Source organism: Pan paniscus, chromosome 2, assembly GCF_029289425.2.
Source record: "Pan paniscus chromosome 2, NHGRI_mPanPan1-v2.0_pri, whole genome shotgun sequence".
NCBI lineage: Eukaryota > Metazoa > Chordata > Mammalia > Primates > Hominidae > Pan > Pan paniscus.
The window spans coordinates 132,041,359-132,061,497 of NC_085926.1; the positions used below are offsets into that span (position 1 = coordinate 132,041,359).

Here is a 20,139-nt window from a genome sequence, read left to right on the forward strand (position 1 = left end):
TGTTAAGAAATAAAATCTGGGATTATATAAAAATAAAAAATAAATTATGACCAAGTAGAGTTACTCCAGAAATATATAAGTGGTTCAAAATTAAATAATTTAAAAATCAACTTACTCTATTAAGAGATAGAAGAATAAAGAGGAAGTGCTCTTCTCAATAGATGCTGTAAGCTTGTTTTATTTATTTTTTTACATTTACTTTTTATTGGTGGGTTTCTTTTTTTAAAAAAGTTGTTTATTTTAAAAATAAACACTTTGGGAGGCCGAGGCAGGCAGATCACGAGGTCAGGAGTTCAAGACCAGCCTGGCCAACATGGCAAAACCCCATCTCTATTAAAAATACAAAAATTAGCCGGGCATGGTGGTGGGTGCCTGTAATCCCAGCTACTTGGGAGGCTGAGGCAGGAGAATTGCTTGAACCCAGGAGGTGGAGGTTGCAGTGAGTCAAGATTGCACCACTGCACTCCAGCCTGGGTGACAGAGCAACATTCTGTCTCAAAAAAAAAAAAAAAACCCATAAAACTTGTTTATTTAAAAATTTTTTAAGTTCATTTTTATTTCAATTTTTATATATGTAGGAGATATGAGTGCAGATTTTTACATACATATATTGCATAATGGTGATGTCTGGGTTTTTAGTGTACCCCATCACCTGAATAGTGAACACTGTATCCAACAGGTAGTTTTTCAACCCTCATCCCCCTCCAAACCTCCTACATTTTGGAGTCTCCAGTGTCTATTCCACTCTGCATATCCGTGTGAACCTACTATTTAGCTCTCATTTAAAAGTGAGAATGTGAGGTATTTGACTTTCTGTTTCTGAGTTATTTCAGTTGTGATAATCGCCTCCAGTTGTATCCATGTTGCTGCAAAAGACATGATTTCATTCTTTTTTATGGCGGAATAGTATTCCATAATACATAATACCACATTTTCTTTAATCCTCCATTGATAGACACTTAGGGTGATATCTTTGCTGCAATAAACATGAGAGGAGATATCTTTCTGATACTATGATTTCTTTCCCTTTGGGTATATATTCAGTAGTGAGATTGCTGGATTGAATGGTAGTTCTATTTTTGGTTCTTTAAAATGTCTCCATACTGTTTTCCACAAAGCTTGTACTAATTTATATTCCCACCAGCAATGTATAAGCATTCCTTTTTCTCAGCATCCTCACCAACATCTGTTGTTTTTTGACTTTTTAATAATCACCATTCTGACTGGTGTAAGACAGTATCTCATTATGGTTTTAATTTGCATTTCTCTGGTGATTATTGATGTTGAGCATTTTTAAATGTTTTTTGGCCACTTGTATGTCTTCTTTTGAACAATGTATGTTCATGTCCTGTGATTACTTTTTAATGGGATGATTTGGTTTTTTTCTTCTTGAGCTGTTTGAATTCATTTTAGATTCTGGATATTAGCCCTTTGTCAGATGCATAGTTGGCAAAATTTGTTTCCATTCTGCAGGTTGTCTGTTTACTCTGTAGATTGTTTCTGTTGCTATCCAGAAGCATTTTAGTTTAATTAAGTCCCATTTGTTTATTTTTGTTGTGTTGTGTTTGCTTTTGAGGACTTGGTCATAAATTCTTTGCCTAGGCCAATGTCCGTAAGTTTTCTCTAGGTTTTCTGCTAGGATTTTTATACTTTCAGGTCTTACATTTAGGTCTTTAATCCATCTTGAGTTAATTTTTGTATATGATGAGAGGTATCGGTCCAGTTTTACTCTTCTGCATATGGTTATCCAATTTTCCCAGCAGCATTTATTACTTAGGGTGTCCTTTCTCTAGTGTACATTTTTGTTGACTTTGTTGAAGATCAATTGGTTGTAGGTGTGTGGCTTTATTTATTTCTGGGTTCTCTATTCTGTTCCATTAATTTGTGCATCTATTTTTATATGAGTACCGTGCTGTCTTGGTTACTACAGCCTTGTAGTATAATTTGAAGTCAGGTAATGTGATGCCTCCAGCTTTGTTCTTTTTGTTTAGGATTCCATTGGCTATTTGGGCTCTTTTTTGGTTCCATATAAGTTTTAGAATTGTTTTTTCTAATTCTGTGAAAAATGATGTTGGTAATTTGATAGGATTGTTTTGAATTTGCAGATTGCTCTGGACAGTATGGCCATTTTCATTATATTGATTCTTCCAATCCATGAGCATTGGATGTTTTTCCATTTGTTTATGTCATCTATGATTTCTTTCATCAGTGTTTTTTAGTTCTCCTTATAAAGATCTTTCACCTCCTTGGTTAAATATATTCCTAGGTATTTTATTATATTTTGTAGCTACTGTAGGCGGGATTGCCTTCTTGATTTGGTCCTCAGCTAGATTATTATTGGTATATAGAAATACTACTGATTTCTTTATACTACTTTTGTATCATGAAACTTCACTAAATTCATTTGTGAAATTTAAGAGGTTTTTTTTGGTGAAGTCTTTAGGCTTTTCTAGATATAAGATCATCAGTGAACAGGGATAATTTTACTTCCTCTTTTCCAATTTAGATGGCTTTTATTTCCTCTTGCCTGATTTCTCTGGCAAGTGCTTCCAGTACTATGTTGAATAAGAGTGGTAAAAGTGAGCTTCTTTGTCTTGTTCCAGTTCTTAGAGGAAATGCTTTCAACTTTTCCCATTAAGTATAATGTCAGCTGTGTGTTTGTCATATATTGCCTGTATTATAATGAGGTATATTCCTTCTATGCCTAGGTTGTCGAGGATTTTTATCATGAAAAGATGCTGAATTTTATCAAAAGCGTTTTCTGCATCTACTGAGATGATCATGTAGTTTTTGTCCTTAATTCTGTTTGTGTGATGTATCACATTTATTTATTCATGTATGTTGAACCATCCTTGCATCCCTGGGATAAATCCCACCTGATAGTATTTTGTTGAGGATATTTGCATTGATGTTCATCAGGGTTACTGGTCTGTAGTTTTCTATTTGTGTTGTGTTCTTGTCTGGTTTTGGTATCAGAGTGATACTGGCTTCATAGAATGAGTTAGGGAGAAACCTATCCTCCCTGATTTATTAGTATAGATTCAGGAAGATTGGTATTAGCTCTTTGTATATTTGGTAGAATTCAGTTGTGAATCCATCTGGTCCCAGGCTTTTTTTGTGTGAGGAAATTTTTCTGTTACTGATTCAATCTTTCTACTCATTATTGGTCTTTTCAGGAGTTCTATTTCTTCCTGGTTCAATCTCAGGATGTTGTACATTTCCAGGAATTTATCCATTTTCTCTAGATTATCTAGTTTGTGAGTGTATCATTGTTCATAATCGTCTCTGGTGGTATTTTGTATTTCTGTGATATCAGTTGGAATGTCTCCTTTTCCAATTCTGATTGTGTTTATTTGGATCTTCTCTCTTCTTTTCTTGGTTAGTCTAGGTAGTGGTTTATCAATTTGTTTACCTTTTTGAAGAACCAACTTTTCATTTTGTCGATCCCTTGTATTGTTTTTTGGTCTCTACTTCATTTAGTTCTGCTCTGATCTTTGTTATTTCTTTTCCTCTGCTATCTTTGGGTTTGTACTTGTTCCTCTAGTTCCTTGAGGTGCAATGTTTGGTTGTTAATTCATGCTCTTTCTACTTATTTGATATAGGCATTTAATGTCATAAAATTCCCTCTTAGCACTGCTTTTGCTTTGTCCCAGAGGTTTTGGTATATTGTGTTTCCATTTTCATTCGTTTCAATTTTTTAAATTTCCATCCTAATTTCTTCATTGACTCAGAGACAGTTCAGGCGCATGCTGTCTAAGTTTCATGTATTTGTATAGTTTCTGAAGTTCCTCTTGGTATTGATTTCTACCTTTATCCCCCTGTGGTCTGAGGAGATACTTGACATAATTATGATTTAAAAAATTTCTTAAGACTTGTTTTGTGGCCTAACATGTGGTCTATCTTGCAGAATGTTACATGGGCTGATGAAAAGAATGTATATTCTGTAATTGTTGGGTAGAATGTTCTGTAAATGACTGTTAAGTCTATTTGGTCTCAAGTCTAATTTAAGTCCAATGTTTCTTCATTAACTCTCTGTCTTGATGATCTGTTTAGTGTTGTGAGTGGGATGTTGAAGTCCCCTACTATTATTTGATTGCTGTTTATCTCTTTCTTTAGGTCTAGTAACACTTGTTTTGTGAATTTGGGTGCTCTGATGTTGGAGATATATACATCCAACACATACACATATATATGATTGTTATATCCTCTTGCTGAATTGATACCTTTATCATTATATAATGATTTTCTTTGTCTTTTATTGCCATATTTAATTTAAAGTCTGTTTTATCTGTAAGTATAGCTACTCCTGCTTGCTTTTGGTTTCCATTTGTGTGGAATATCTTTTTCTACCCCTTTACTTTGTCTATATATGTCTTTATGGGTAGGGTGAGTTTCTGGTAGGCAGTATATAGTTGCATTATTATTTTTAAAAAATACATTCTGCCCATTTCTATCTTTTAAGTAAGCATTTAATCTATTTACAATCAAGGTTAATCTTGATATGTGAGGCTTTATTCTTGTCATATCATTAATTGTTTTCAAGTTGTTTTATAAATGCTTGTTTCATTTTTTTTCTCTTTTTGCCTTTGTGGTTTAATGAAATTTGGTCATGTTGCCATTTAATTCCTTTCTCTTCCTCCTTATTGTAGTTGTTTTATAAGAACTGTGAGTTTTATATTATGTGTTTTCATAATGGTGAACATTGACCTTTAATTTCCATGTTTTAGACCCCTTTAAGCATTTCCTGTAGGGCCTCTCTAGTGGTGACAAATTCCCTCAGCATTTGCTTGTCTGGGAAAGACTTTTTTTCCCCTTCATTTACGAAGCTTATTCTGGCAGGGTATAAAGTTCTTTGCTGATTTTTTTTTTTTTCTTTCAGCACTTTGAAAATGCCATCCCATTCTCTTCTGGCCTGTGAGGTTACTGCTGAAAAGTCCACTGTGAGTCTGATGAGGTTGTCTTTATAGGTGACTAGGTGCTTTTCTTTTTGTAATTTAAAACTCTTTCTTTCACTTTAACTCTAGACATTCTGAATATAATATTGCATGGTGAAGTCCTTTTTGCAATGTATTTGCCTGGGGATTCCTAGGCCTTGTGTATCTGGATGTCTGTCTTGTTAGACTTTGGAAGTTTTCATCAATTACTTCCTTAAATAGATTTCCTAAACTTTTTGATCTCTCTTCCCCATTTGGAATACCAATAATTCATTAGTTTGGTCACTGCATGCAGTCCTAGACATCTCAAAGGCTTTGTTCATTCTTTTTTATTCTTTTCTTCCTTATTTTTCTCCGACTAGATTATTTCGAAAGATTTGTCTTCAAGTTGTGACATTCTTTCTTCTGGTCTAGTTTATTACTAAGGTTTTAAGTGTATTTTATATTTCCTTCAATGAATTTTTTAATTCCAAAATTTCCACTTTTTTTAAAAAGAGATAATTTATTGGTAAATTTCTCATTCATATCTTGAATTTATATTCTGATTGCTTTGTATTGATTTTCAGATTTCTCTTGCATCCCATTAAGCTTCTTTAAAATCAGTGGTTTGAATTATTTACCTGGCATTTTGAGAAATGCTTTTTTATTAAGATCTATTGCTGGACAATTGTTGTAGTAAATTGGTGCTGTCATATTTCCCTGTTTTTTCATGTTTCCTGTGTCCTTCCATTGATATCTGCACATCTGGTGTAGCAGTCTTTTGTTCCAGCTTTTGAAATTGCTTTCATAGGGTAGAAATTTTTCCTGAACACGTATGTATGTAGTTGGTTGAATATGATGATACTTTGGCTTTGATTTTGGGTGCCTGTGATAATGTGATCTTAGTATGACTTCTCTGGCAGCACACAGGGTCTGTGGTATCTGTGACTTCCTTGGTGGCTTCAGGAACAGTGATTAGCTGAGGTTGTGGTGAAATTTTCTGGGGACTTCAATGACAACTGAACTAGTCTTCACCCAACAGCAGCAGCAGTGGGGTGAATGTGACTGTTTGTAGGCTCCAGAGCAACTTGCACTGGCTCCAGTATTAGTGGGTTCTAGAGAGCTGATTCTTGGGCCTCCAGGCGGCTTGTTTAGAAGTTGGTAGTGACAGTGGTGGGCCAGGTGTGTGGGTGGGTTCTCAGTCCAATGGGCAGCTGGTGTTGTGTGGGTGGTGACAGTAGTGGTGGTGGAACATCCAACTTGGATCCAAGCAGTCTGTGTTGTTGCTGGAAGCTGTTATGGGTTGGGTGGGCTAGTCCCCAGGTCCTCAGCCTCCTGCAGCAGGGCAGTGGATATTGTCCTGAATGTTCTTAGGAGAGCTTAATCTCTCCTGTCCCTTTCCCAGCTGGGTGGCAGCTGCAGTACATCGCTTATAACTCAGCTCAAGGATGGGCCCATCCTTAAACTCATTAAACTCATTAAACTCAAAATGGTGCCACCTATGAGTTTCTGAACAGATAGGGTGGGTAGCATGGGCTAGACGCTGTGGACAGTGTGTCCCACTCAAGTCTCAGTCTCACAGCAGCCTATAGCAGGGTGGTGGGTATTGTCCTAGGAACATGTAGGAGAGCTTGGTTTTCTTGTCCCTCCTCAGATGGGTGGCAGCTGCAGTTTCATCAACTTGAACTCTGCCTGAGGGCAGGGCATAGCCCAACGTTAAACTCTCAAAATGGTGTCAGCTGTGGGCTTGTGACCAGAGAGGGCGGGGCTTCTCTCAGGCAAACAGCAGAAGCAAGAAGCTGTGAAAGCGCAGTACCACTCGTGTCTCAGTTTCACAGCCGCCTATTGTAGGGCAGTGGGTTTTGTCCTAGGTGTGCATAGGAGGGCCTGGTTTCCCCAACCCTCCTTGGCCAGGCAACAGTTACTGCCAGGTAAGCCTGAACTCAGCCTGAGGGCGAGGCACAGCCCAGTGTCAAACCCTCAAGGTGGCACCTTGGGCCTGAGACTAGAGAAGGCGGGGTCCCTCCCAAACAAGCAGCTGCAAGGAGTGCAGTCTGCTCACATTCCATTCTCAACAGCAGCCTCAGTAGGGTGATGGAGACCCTCCCAATGGTGCATGGGAGTGCCTAGTTTCCCTCACACCCTCCTTGGAGCAATGCAGTGGCAACAGCCATCATATGTAGATCCCCCGTATCTAAGCTCTCAAAATGGCACCCAGCTGAGGCTGCTCAGGGCTCAGATGCCTGTGAGAGTTCCCTCTCTGGAGCAACATCTCTCTGCAATCTTTAGGCAGCTCCTTATGTTACGCCCAATTTCATAGTGGGTTTCTCCTGTGGCCAAGATTGTAAAAGCCAAGCCCTGGGGGTTTCCGTCTTATTGCTTCCCTGCATCCAGGAGCCTCTCACGATTCTGTCAGTCCTCTGCCAGGCAAGCTGCCTGCCTCCAACCCTCTCCTTACTTCTGGTGATTCCTAACTCTTCTCTGGTGAATCCTAGCATTCTCTTCTAGATGCTCTGCTTGAAATGTGAGTATTGTACTATTCTGCTTCCTCTCCTTAGAGGAGGTACGTACTACCTGCGTCTAGCAGCCATCTCGATCCCTCTCCCGTAAGAACATTTTTAAAATTCAAAATCTGTTTCTGATGGAAACTTTATGATAGTAAGAATGATGAAATTGGAAAAAAAAAAAAAAGGGATTTCCCAGAAAACTACAGAAGACATCATAGTAAGTGGTGAAACCGTGGAAGTGTTCCCACTAATGTAAAGAACAATGCCAGGATGAAAGTTATCACTGCCAATATTAAAGATTGTCCTGAATGTATTTGCCAAGAGAGAAAAAAGAAATAACATATAAATCCAGACAACATATAAACAGACAAAACTGTTATCTGTTGGCAACATAACCATATACATTGAAAATTCTATAAAACCAACTGTTAAATTGTTAGGACAAGTAAGAGAGTATAGCGAGGGAGCTTAGTATCAAATTTAAGAGTCAGTTATTTACTTTTATATCAGCAAAACCAATTTTAGGGCAACGACTTTTTAAATCCCCATTCATTTTTTCAAAAATCTATAAAATTTCTATTTCTAGGTTCATAATGTCTTAGTATAATATAACAATAGCTAATAATAAAATTTGGAATTATTAAAGACCTATATAAAGCAAACAATAAAATTTTGGAGAACATTCAAAAGTTCATTATAATGGGAAAATATGCTGTGATACTGAATAGGATGATTCTAATTGTTAACATGTCAATTCTCTAAAATGTAATTATTATCTACAATTACAATAGAAATGTTTAAATGAATTTTATAAGAGATTCCAAAATTCATCTGAAAAAGAAAATGTGCAAGAATAGCCAAAATTATTTGAAAAGAAAAGAAAAAAGCAGTAAGAGAGGAATATATTCTATAATATTAAAAAGTATACTATCAAACTATAATTATAACTACATGGTACTGATTTGGGTATAAATAAGTAGATAAACTAAATACAAAATAGATAATAAAACTCATACATGTATGGAAATTGAGTATAGTAAAAGCAGCATTGCAAATGAGTTTTTAAAAGGATGGAATATTCAGTCAATGATTTGGGGAGAAATAGCTATCTATTGTAGAAGGACAAAACAGAATCAACTTACCTTTTCTCCTCACAAATATAAATTGTGGGTAGATTAAAAAGCTAAATATAAAACAAATAAAACATGTATGAAAGTACAGGGAGAAAAGTTAGGCTGTGTTTATAATCAGCAGAGAAGGAGGAGTTCTTAGGACATAGTGCAAAAACCACAAAAAGAAAAAAACTGAAAAATTTGACCATAACACTAAGTTAAAAAAAAAAACTAATCATAGACTGAAAATATTTGCATAAGTACAAATACATGCTAGACAATAAATAACATTCAGAATATATAATGAACTGCAGTGAAAATAAGAGACAAAAGAAATAAGCCACCCAATAGAAAAAAAGGCAAAGGTTATAAATAGAAAACTCCAGGAAAGGATATTTAGATAAGCCTAAAACTTTGAAGTGAGGAGCCTTACTCTTTTATTAGAATATCTATGGTCCCAAAAGTGTCCCAAGAGGGTGAGGCAAACTCCTATGGTTGTTGTTGTTTTCTTTCTGTCCTCCTGCCACTCGGCCTAAGATTTTGGTGCAGTTATGGGAAGCAGGATAACTAAAGCCCTAGTGTTAGTTTCCTAGCCAGACAAGCAGAATGAGGAATCCCGGGGAAACAGGAAGTACAAAAGAGATTGCAGAGAGGTAGGAACTTGGGAAATTAACCCCATAGAGTTGTTTATGAAATCTTGGGTTCACCTCTAACTATGCATGCACGGTTTTTATTTTATGTGTATTTTGCCACAATAAACAGCTTACCAAAAAATTTGAGAACTAAATTAGGAGATAGACTGCTTCCCAGGATCCAGACTGCCCACTGGGTGGCACACATGCAGGACAAATCTGAATAGCCCTGCAAAGGTTTTGTAAATAGAATTCATTTGAAACCACCAACTACAGAAGCCTGGTTAAAACCTGCAGCCTGAACTCAACTGAGTTGACTGCCCCTAAAAACAAAGTATCAATATTTTCCAGAGAATTTAAATAAGACTCAGAATTCCATAACATAATATTGAAAATGGCCAGGACACAATCAAAATCACTTGGCATACAAAAAAACTGGAACATCTCAACTCTCATGAAAAAAGGCAGTCAACAGATGCCAACATCAATGTGACATAAATATTAAGATTATCTGACAAAAACCTTAAAATAGCTATTATAATATGCTATAAAAGTAAGGATAAACACTCTTAAAATGAATGGAAGATAGTCTCAACAACGACAAAAAAGTAGCAGATATAAAGAACCACATGGATAGTCTGGAGCTAAACAATACAAGAACCAACAATACAATAACAGAACTAAGCCTTGTTCTGGGTTTAGTAACAGAATGGAGAGGACAGAGAGAAAAAGCAGAGACCTTGAAGATAGGTCAGTAGAAATTATCCAATCTGAAAAACATAGAGAAAAAAAAATGGAAAAAAGTATATAGAAAAAAAGTACAGAGGCTGGGTGAGGTGGTTCACCCCTCTAATCCTAGCACTTTGGGAAGCCAAGGTTGGAGTATCACTTGAAGCCAAGAGTTCAAGACCAGCCTGGGCAACAAATGCTGCATGATTCCAATTATATGAGGTACCTAGAGTAGTCAAAATTACAGAGACAGAAAGTAGAACAGTAGTTTTCAGGGAATGGAGGGAGGAGAGAATGAATGGTGGAGGGTTATTTAATGGATGTAGATTTTCAGCTTTGCAAGATGAAAAGAGTTCTGGAGATGGATGGTGATGCTGGCTGCACAATAATATGAATATACTTAATACCACTTAAGTGTACACTTAAAACTGGTTAAGATAGTAAATTTTATGTTATGTGTATTTTGCCACAGTAATTTTTTTATATAATGTGTTGATGGAAAAGATGAAACAAGATTGTCATTATTTGCAGATAATATTATTATATGGAAAATCTAAAAGAATCTATAGAAAAAGTAATACAATTAATAAGAGAGTTCAGCAAATTTGCTGGGTCCAAACTCAGTATAAAAAATCAATTACACTTCTCTAGCAAAGTTGCTGGATACAAGATCAATGTACAAAAATCAATTTCATCTCTATACACTAGCAATAAATAATCTGAAAATGAAATTAGGAAAATAATTCCAGGAGGCTAAGGTAGGAGGAGTGCTTGAGCCTGGGAAGTTGAGGCTGCAGTGAGCCATGATTGCATCACAGCACTCCAGCCTGGGCCATAAAGTGAGACCCTGTCTCAAAAAAAAAAAAAAAAAATTAACTCAGTTTGGATGACAGATGTAAATATTAAGAACTAAAACTATAAAATTCTTGGAAGGAAGCACAGAAGTAGATCTTTGCAATCATGGGTGAGGCAATGATTTCTTATATACAATGAAAAACACAGTTATTAAAAGAGAAGATTGATAAGTTGGACTTCCTCAAATTTTAAAACTTTTGTTTTCAAAGAACATTATCAAGTAAGTAGAAAAGCAAACATAGATTGAAAAAATATTTGCAAATTATATATCTGATAAAAATCTACTATACAGAATATATAAAGAACTCTTAATAATAAAAAGACAACCCAATTTAAAAATGGGCAAAGATTTGAAGAGAAACTTCTTGAAGATATATAAATGGCTCATAAGCACATGAAAAAGATGCTCATCATTATTAGCTATTAGGGGAATGTAGATCATTTTTTAAATTTTTTATTTTTTGAGACAGGATCTCTCTTCATCAACTAGGCTGGAGTGCAGTGGTACAATCATGGCTCACTGCAACCTCCACCTCCTAGGCTCAAGCAATCCTCTCACCTCAGCCTCCTGAGAAGCTGGAACCACAGGCATGCAACACCATGTCTGGCTAATTTTTTTTATTTTTTTTGTAGAGATGGGGTTTCACTATGTTGCCCAGGCTGGTCTCCAACTCCTGGACTCAAGGGATTCTCCTGCCTCAGCCTCCCAAAGTGCTGGGATTTTAGGGGGAAATGTTAATCAATCCCACAATAAGATACCACTTCATACCCCCTATCATATGGGTATGATGAAAAAAAAAAAAGAAAGCCAATAACAAGCATTGGCAAGGATGTGAAGAAACTGGAAACCTTATACATAGTGGGAATGTAAACTGGAAATCTTATACATAGTGGGAATGTAAAATGGTGCAGCCACTTTGGAAAACATTTTGGCAATCCCTCAAAATGCCAAGAGTTACCACATGAGCCAGAAATTCCATTCCTATATATCTACCCTAAAGAAATAAAAACGTATGTCCACAAAAGAACTTATACGTAAATGCTTATAGTAGCATTATTCATAACAGCCAAAAGCACAACCAACCAAAATGTCCATCAAATGATGAATGGATAAACAAAATGTAGTAGATCCATACAGAGGAATATTACTCAGCTATACAAAGGAATGAGTTACTGATACATGTTACAAATGGATGAACCTTAAAAGCATTATGCTAAGAGAAAGAAGGCAGTTATATATTGTATCAGTGATTCCCAATCTCTGCCACCAGGGACAGGTTTCATGGAAGTCAGTTTTTCCACAGATGGTGTGGTGTGTAGCGGGGTGGTTTCAGGATTCAAGCAAATTACATTTATTGTGCACTTTATTTCTATTATTATTACACTGTAACATATAATGACAATGTACAACTCACCATAATGTAGAATCAGTGGGAGCCCTGAGCTTATTTTCCAGCAACTAGACACTCCCAGTCTGGGGTGATGGGAGACAGTGACAGATCATCAGGCTTTAGATTCTCATAAGGAGCATGCAGCCTAGATCCCTCGCATGTGCGGTTCACAATAGGGATCATGTTTTTATGAGAATCTAATGCCGCTGCTGATCTGATGGGAGGTGGAGCTCAGGTGGTGCTGCAACTGATAGGGAGCAGCTATAAATACAGATGAAGCTTTGTTCCTTCCTGCTGTGTGGCCCAGTTCCTAACATGCCATTGGACTAGTATCAGTTCGTGGTTCAGGGGTTGGGGACGCCTGTAGAGTATGATCCCATTGATATGAAATGTCCAGAATAGGCAGATCTGTAGAGACAAAAAGTAGATTAGTGGTTGTCTGTGAGGGAGAAGAATGGGGAATGATTGCTAATGGGTAATAAAGATTATCTCCTCAACCAAACTCTCTAGTCAGGCTCCTCTGAGCCCTCTTCTCAACTAGGCATCCACCTTGGCCTATACAGACTTGAATTAAACACTAACATGGTTTCCAAAAGTTCAAGGCCACATCTCTAGGATGACCCTGCACCCCCTTATAAAGTGTCTGCTTGAGAAAAGTCAAGGCTGCCAAACAAATTTACTGTTGTTGCAGCAACACCTGAAGATACAGCCCCTGTCTCCCAGACTCTGTGGAAGGGTAGGAATCTAACTTGTTCAATAAGTGCCAGTTAGCAAACCCAGATGAGTTTCACATGGACCAAGTGCCCCTTCCAGCTTTTTGTAATTTTTCACTTCCCTGACTCCACTGAGTTCCCCTTTCCCTGTTCTGTCATTGTTCTTTAAAATGCCCAGTCATCTCTGTTACAAGTTTTTAGTTCACACTGGACTCTTCCCTATTACAATAGTTATTACTGATTAAAACTTGTCCTTACCACTTTAACTACTGTCTAGCTTTGTTTGTCTTTGACATAGGTACAAAGTTTCTTTCTGGTACAGTGAAAATATTCTAAGATTATAGTGATGGCTGTACAACTCTGTAAATAGAACAAAATTACTGAATTGTACACTTCAAATAGATTAATTTTATAGTATGTAAATATCAATTAAGCTGTTAAAAATCAATATTTTTATATTCCAGCAATAGTTAAACTTTGAAAGAAGATATATTTATAATAACACACAAATATCAAGTACCTAGGAATAAATCTAATAGAAGATTTGCAAGACTCTTTAGAGAAAATAATAAAACTTTTTAAAGAGAAATTCAGAAGACCTGAACAGAAATGCCATGTTCACTGGCTGGAAAACACATATTAAAAGGATGAACCTCCAGTTTCTGGTTTGTCAAACAAAGAGCTTGGAAGTTGTCACCCCATCCTCACACAAGAAAAAAAGTTGAACAAACTTAAAATCAACAACTCTTCTTAGATTCCTCAGAGAATTGAGGTCACAGGGCAAACTGCTACCCTGAAAACTAGAGAGATAGACAGGTGGATACAGAGAACCACAGCTCACCAGGAGAAGCTCAGAAGGAGAAGCCTGCAGCTGGAGGCAACACTGATAGCAATCCAGATGCTCCTCAACTCAGATATGGCAGAGATGTTGGCATTATCAGAGCAGAAATTTAAAGTAACTATGATTAATATGTTGAGGGCTCTAATGGGAAAAATGGACAAGATGCAAGAACAGATGGGTAATGTAAGCAGAGAGATGGAAACTGTAAGATAGTAATAAAAGGAAATGCTACAGATTAAAAACACTACAACAGACATGAAGAATGCCTTTGATTGGCTCATCAGTAGACTGGACATGGCTGAGGAAAAAAATCAGTGAGCTTGAAAATATGTCAATAGAAACGTCCCAAACTGAAAAGCAAAGAGAAAAAATGAAAAGAAATGGGACGGAGCCTCCAAGAATTGTGGGACAATTACAAAAGGTGCAACATATGTGTAACAGGAATACCAGAAGAAGAAAGAAAGAAATGAAATATTTGAGATATGTATGGAATGTCCATTCTTATCAGGGGACCTGCCCCTGATAGTCACGTAGGTTCTTTTCTATTTTCCCTAAGCATCGGCTGGGTTGAGAAATAAAGGGACAGAGTACGAAAGAGAGAAATTTTAAAGCTGGGTGTCCAGGGGAGACATCACATGTCGGTAGGTTCCGTGATGCCCCAAAAGCCGCAAAACCAGCAAGTTTTTATTAGTGATTTTCAAAGGGGAGGGAGTGTATGAATAGGGTGTGGGTCACAGAGATCACATGCTTCACAAGGTAATAGAATATCACAAGGCAAATGGAGGCAGGGCGAGATCACAGGACCACAGGACCAGGGCAAAATTAAAATTGCTAATGAAGTTTCAGGCACCATTGTCATTGATAACATCTTATCAGGAGACAGGATTTGAGAGCAACCGGTCTGACCAAAATTTATTAGGCGGGAATTCCCTCATCCTAATAAGCCTGGGAGCGCTATGGGAGACTGGGGCTTATTTCATCCCTACAGCTTCGACCACAGAAGACGGCCACACCCAAGGGGCCATTTTAGAGGCCCACCATCAGGGGTGCATTCTCTTTCTCAGGGATGTTCCTTGCTGAGAAAAAGAATTCAGTGATATTTCTCCCATTTGCTTTTGAAAGAAGAGAAATATGGCTCTGTTCCACCCGGCTCACCGGTGGTCAGAGTTTAAGGTTATCTCTCTTGTTCCCTGAACCTTGCTGTTATCTTGTTCTTTTTTCAAGGTGCCCAGATTTCATATTGTTCAAGCACACATGCTCTACAATTTGTGCAGTTAATGCAATCATCACAGGGTCCTCAGGCAACATACATCCTCCTCAGCTTACGAGATGACAGGATTAAGAGATTAAAGTAAAGACAGGCATAGGAAATCACAAGGGTATTGATTGGGGAAGTGATAAGTGTCCATGAAATCTTCACAATTTATGTTTAGAGATTGCAGTAAAGACAGGCATAAGAAATTATAAAAGTATTAATTTGGGGAACTAATAAATGTCCATGAAATCTTCACAATCCATGTTCTTCTGCCATGGCTTCAGCCGGTCCCTCCGTTCGGGGTCCCTGACTTCCACAACACATTCTCCCCAATTTGATCTCTAGATTCATATGTTCTCAACCAAAATGTACCATAGAGTTTTTAAAAATGTTGTTTTGTAGAACTTGACAAGCTGATTCTAAAATGCACACAGAAAATACAAAGGGCTATGTAGAGCCAAGATCTCTTAAAGAAGACAAAGTGTATAAAACACTTGCTGTATCAGATAGTAAGACACTACAAAGCAATAACAGTACAGACAATGTGGCATAAGCACAAGCCAGTGGAATGGAATACCGAGCCAAAAAACATATATAGGTAGATTAGATTCCAGACAAATGTGGCACCACAAAACAATGGAGAATGAATGGCCTTTTTTGGTAAATTATTCTGGAACTATAAGATACCATATGAATTACAAATGAAATTTAACTCCTATATCAAACCATGCACAAAAATCAATTCCAGGTGGAATATGGACCTAAATGTAAAATGTAAAACAATAGAGATTTTAGAAGGTAATATAGAAGAATATAACTGTGGATAAAGATTTTTATAGCACAAAAAGCACTACCATAACAGCAAAGATTGATATATTTGACTACCTTAAGGAAAGAAATTTGTTCAGCCAAAGATGCCATCAAGGAAATGAAATGGCAAGCACAGTATAGCAGAAAATATCTGTAGTACATATAACTGGCAAAGGGATTGCATATCTGATATAGAATTCCTATAATTCATAAAGGAAAAGGCAGACAACAGAAAAAGGAGCAAAAGGGGCGAATGGGCATTTAAAAGAGGATATTGAAATGACAGAAAAAGAGACAAAAAGGTTTTTGACCTCATTAGTAAACACAGTGAGATATTACTATACCCCCACATGACTGGTTGAAATATAAAAGTTTCACAAGACCATGGAGAAAGAGAGAATCACCAGTCCATGGTAGAATGTGAAAAGATCAAGCTGCAGGACAGAAGACATACTAAACAAACAATGGTGATAACCTAGGATGGGAGAGATCAGGCCATGCTGTAATAACTCATGGGCTTACAGCCAGTCTGCCTAACTGTAGAGAGCCATGTTATCCCACGTGAATACAGATGCAAGTGTAAACAGCACTTCAGGAACTGGTTTCTGGAAACAACATCTGAAGACTGAAGTGGACAGCCCTGAAATCCCTTCCCATGGGTTCTCCCCAGAGCCCTTGATTCAGCCTCCAAGAAGGGTGTGGAAATTCTCCTGACATGGGCACTGGGAAGGGTTCTCTCCTTCTTTGCCCCAGGCACTGAGATGAGCCCTTCACGGTGGGAGGCAGGGAGGACCAGGTAGCCTTTTATTAACTGCTTAAAACCAATTCTTTCTCTGAGCAAAACTCCTGCTCAAAATGTATGATGAGTTGATGATTGTTACTAATTGAAATATAATGGGAGAAGGGCTTGCAATGGTTATTTCTTGTGTGCTAAGGCAATCTACAAAGAAACCAGTGGAACAAGTTGTTTTGCATTTTAATCCAAGCAAATGGACAACTTGTCATGCAATATGAAGCACTGTTATCTCTTCCTATAAGTGTGTGTGTAGAAGGGTCGGGGGTATTTAAACACTCTGGTAGAGGTTTCCTACTTTTGGAAGCTAGGGACGAATGTAGGCTTCCTGGTAGGGACCTGGACCAGTAGGAGGCAGGAAATTCTAGAATAGGCAAGAAAGCAGAAAAAAGCCTTCCCATAGCACAGGGTGTAATGGGCACTCAATGAATGGCAGTGATGATGATGGTAGTGCTGTGATGATGCTAATCAATGGGGGGGTGTGGGAAGAGAAGAGAATTGGTAGAGATGATAGCGGCAATGGTTAATGGTGATAGTGATCAACAAAGTTGATCATGACAATGATGGCATGTTGTAGGAGTGGAGGCAAGTGAGGGCAGGTGGTTGGTGGTGATGGTGATGGAAAAGTCTTTACCCCTGGTGGGAAAATTGTGACTGGGTCCATCAAGGCCACAATGGCTAGGACAAAGAAACCCAGAGAGACCCATGCCACCCTGCCAGGGAGCTAAGTATAGGCTCTGTCTTAGTTCAGGCCTCACTGTCATTCACACTGGCACCCATCCCCTATGGTACCCCTCTGCTTGCATGGTTCATAACCCTCCAAACTGCAGTCCCACACAGCTAGGCATCCAACAATCTTAGCCAGGAGGCATTCAGAATCATCTGGAGAATGAAGGGAACCCCTGGCACTAGGGTCCTCTGACACTTGCCTGGGAAGAAACAAGAATGCCTGGTGCTTCTTCAGTGTCCCACCATGAGTCACAGACTTCATAGTACAAAGGGCCTTGGAGGAAGTAGTCTGAGACTCCAGGCCCTGACTGGGCCCTGCCCCACAAGGCCATTAGGGACACCTTTATACAAAACTGCATGGCCTAGCACAGCGTGAACCTAGCTCAGCCCTCCTGGGCTACATGGAATTGGCCTGCTAATCCCACAGAAGCACGCTGCTGCAGCTGAAAGGAGGAGGAGGGGTTCAGTCTCAGGGCTTGGTGCTAGCAGATGTGACATTCAGGAGCTGGAACTGCCAGGCTGCCCTGCATACCTGGCACGGCAAGGCTGTGTCAGCTCCAGGGAGGGCTGGGGGTCCTGAGTGAGCAGAATGAGGAGCTCTGCACTATCCTTCAAGGCCTGGCCACACCGCCCAGGAAGTATCACTGATCTGTTCACCTGGGTCCTGTTCCACCTCTCAGGTAAAACTTGGCCAGTCTCTCTCTCTCTCACACCACTCTCTTCTGGGTTGTAGCAATAAAAGTCAGTAACATGATGGCATTTTATTGCGTACTAAGGCCCTCCCATCACTGAGCTCCTGGACTGGGCTGCCCACATCCCAGGGCCCTCCCCCAGCTCCATGCCCAGAACACTTTTAATTTTGACATCAGTTTTTGCTCAAAGATTTGGGAGGAGGACAAAGTTATGTGACATTTTAATGTTAAATACAGATGTAATATAAAGTAAAAGCAAACTTCCTTAAAGCAGAGGCTTTGAGAATTCTCAAGCTTGCCAGGGACTCTTAGCTGCATACCTCCTCACCCCGAAGGGCTTACCCCACTAGGTTCTTGGGCTGCTTCCAAGGAAAAGTATGACAGTGCTGTTTGACACCATCACACCAAATCCTATTAATAATCCAGATGATTTTCATCACTATATCCATTCTCACAGTGAGGATGCTTGGGGTGGTCATGGGATTTGCCCAAGCTCCCAGAGCCAGCAGAGTCATGACTGGTCTGCAAGCCTCCTCGTCCAGCCTCCTTCCAGGTTTCTGGCTGGCCTCCAGCAGAGCAGGCCCTCACCAACTCCACCCATGGCTAAGTCCCACAGCCAACTCAGGAGCTGTCACATCTACTATCTTCAGGCCAAGGTTGGGCTAAGGGTCAGTGGCAAAGGGCAGCTAGATGGCCTCAAGCTCCCTATCTCCATAATGCCTCCCAATTAATCTCAAATAAAAATAATCATATGTGACAACGGATGTTTTCTCAGTGTTATGGGCAGCATGAGATACCTTTAGAAATCCTGGCTATGTTTGTGGATCTGTGCTTCTTTGTGAATCAAAGAAAGAGAATGCTGCTATGTGAACCCAGTTTCATGACCAGTCCCCCAGTCCGTTCAGATGCCACCCAGACCTTCTGTGCTGATATGGGTGAGTGAGATCATTCCATTTTTTGTCCTCAGAGCACTGCATACTTTTCAGTGGTGTTTATTACTTGTTATAATTAATTACCCCTTACTTTGAACAAGTGGGACAACAGAGGGTACAAGCAGAAAACATTTTTATTCCTGCCCCTAAATCTCCAGTAGTCTCATGGCTTTCCAAACCACTCTTGAATAAAAAGCCTTCCAGTCCCTTCTAATATCAAAATCCTACAATAAAGATGACCAGTCCAGTGCAATCATCAAAACTCCAAACTCTGTTAAAGGATAAGGCTTCTCTCCTCCTCAGCTCAGGCCTGCTGCAGCCTGAGGAGCCTGCAGTGGGTCCAGGTCTCTTTACTGTCAGCTTCTCCTACGCTGCCTGGCAAAAACTGGTGTTCTGGAAGTGTTTTGTGGGATGGATTCTCCATTCTCTAACCTGCAAAATGGAGGTATTACCACTTGCACTGCTTATCTCACAGGGTTGAGATGTAAAATAAGGAGGATAAAGTGGCTGAGCAAGTCATTTCCTGAATATGTACCCTGCGACATCTCTCCAGAACTCTGTAGTATGCTCTCCAGCTGGAAGACTACTCCCAAACCCCTTTCTCCTGGCCAACTCCACTCTCTCTAAAAATTCAGCTCTTGGAAAGCCTTCCTGACAACCCCATGCTGAGTCTGGAGTTCCACTACCCACCATGCTGCTTGACCACTGTTTGTGCTTGTGTTTTCTTATTCTCTGAGATCCACCATCACATTCAGAAGTGGTGTTTGTTGAATAAAAGGAAGGGAAGAAGGAAGGGAGGAAGGAAGGGTGGAAGGGAGGAAGGAAGGGTGGAAGGGAGGAAGGAAGGGTGGAAGGAAGGAAGGAAGGAAAAAAGGAAGGAAGAAAGGAAGGGAAGGAGGGGAGGAGAAAGGAGTATAATTGTCTTGTATCAATGGTGATGAGAATTTACCAATGTGAGGTTGGTATTATGTGCAATAAATAAGAAAGGGCAGAGGCAAGAAATAAAAGCAGAAAAAGGGAAGAGGCAGGGTAGGAGAGAAAGGGGAAGTGGAGAACCACAGACAGAACCATTTTGTGCAGAAGAGACGGTGAAGGGCAATCTACCAGGATCCACAAGCTTAAAGTGAGAATACACAGAGCAGAGTGGGTGGGGACCAGCTGCTCCCTGGATCTTCTAATGACCAGCAGTAGGAAAGGGGACGGAGAGCGGGGAAAGACTGGGGTTAGAGGGCTGG

At 39.2% G+C, this 20,139-nt stretch overlaps 1 protein-coding gene across 3 annotated transcripts in view; it reads right to left on the reverse strand.

Annotated features, from left to right (window-relative positions):
• RYK (receptor like tyrosine kinase) overlaps positions 1 to 20,139 on the reverse strand; it is a 160,817-nt gene that overhangs the window by 26,911 nt on the left and 113,767 nt on the right. For all 3 annotated transcript variants that reach the window (XR_008624895.2, XM_063602937.1, XM_055110482.2), the window contains one exon: positions 1 to 12,547. This exon is cut by the window's left edge and continues 26,911 nt beyond it. The gene's annotated coding sequence lies outside the window, so the exon portion shown is untranslated. The remainder of the gene's footprint in view (positions 12,548 to 20,139) is intronic.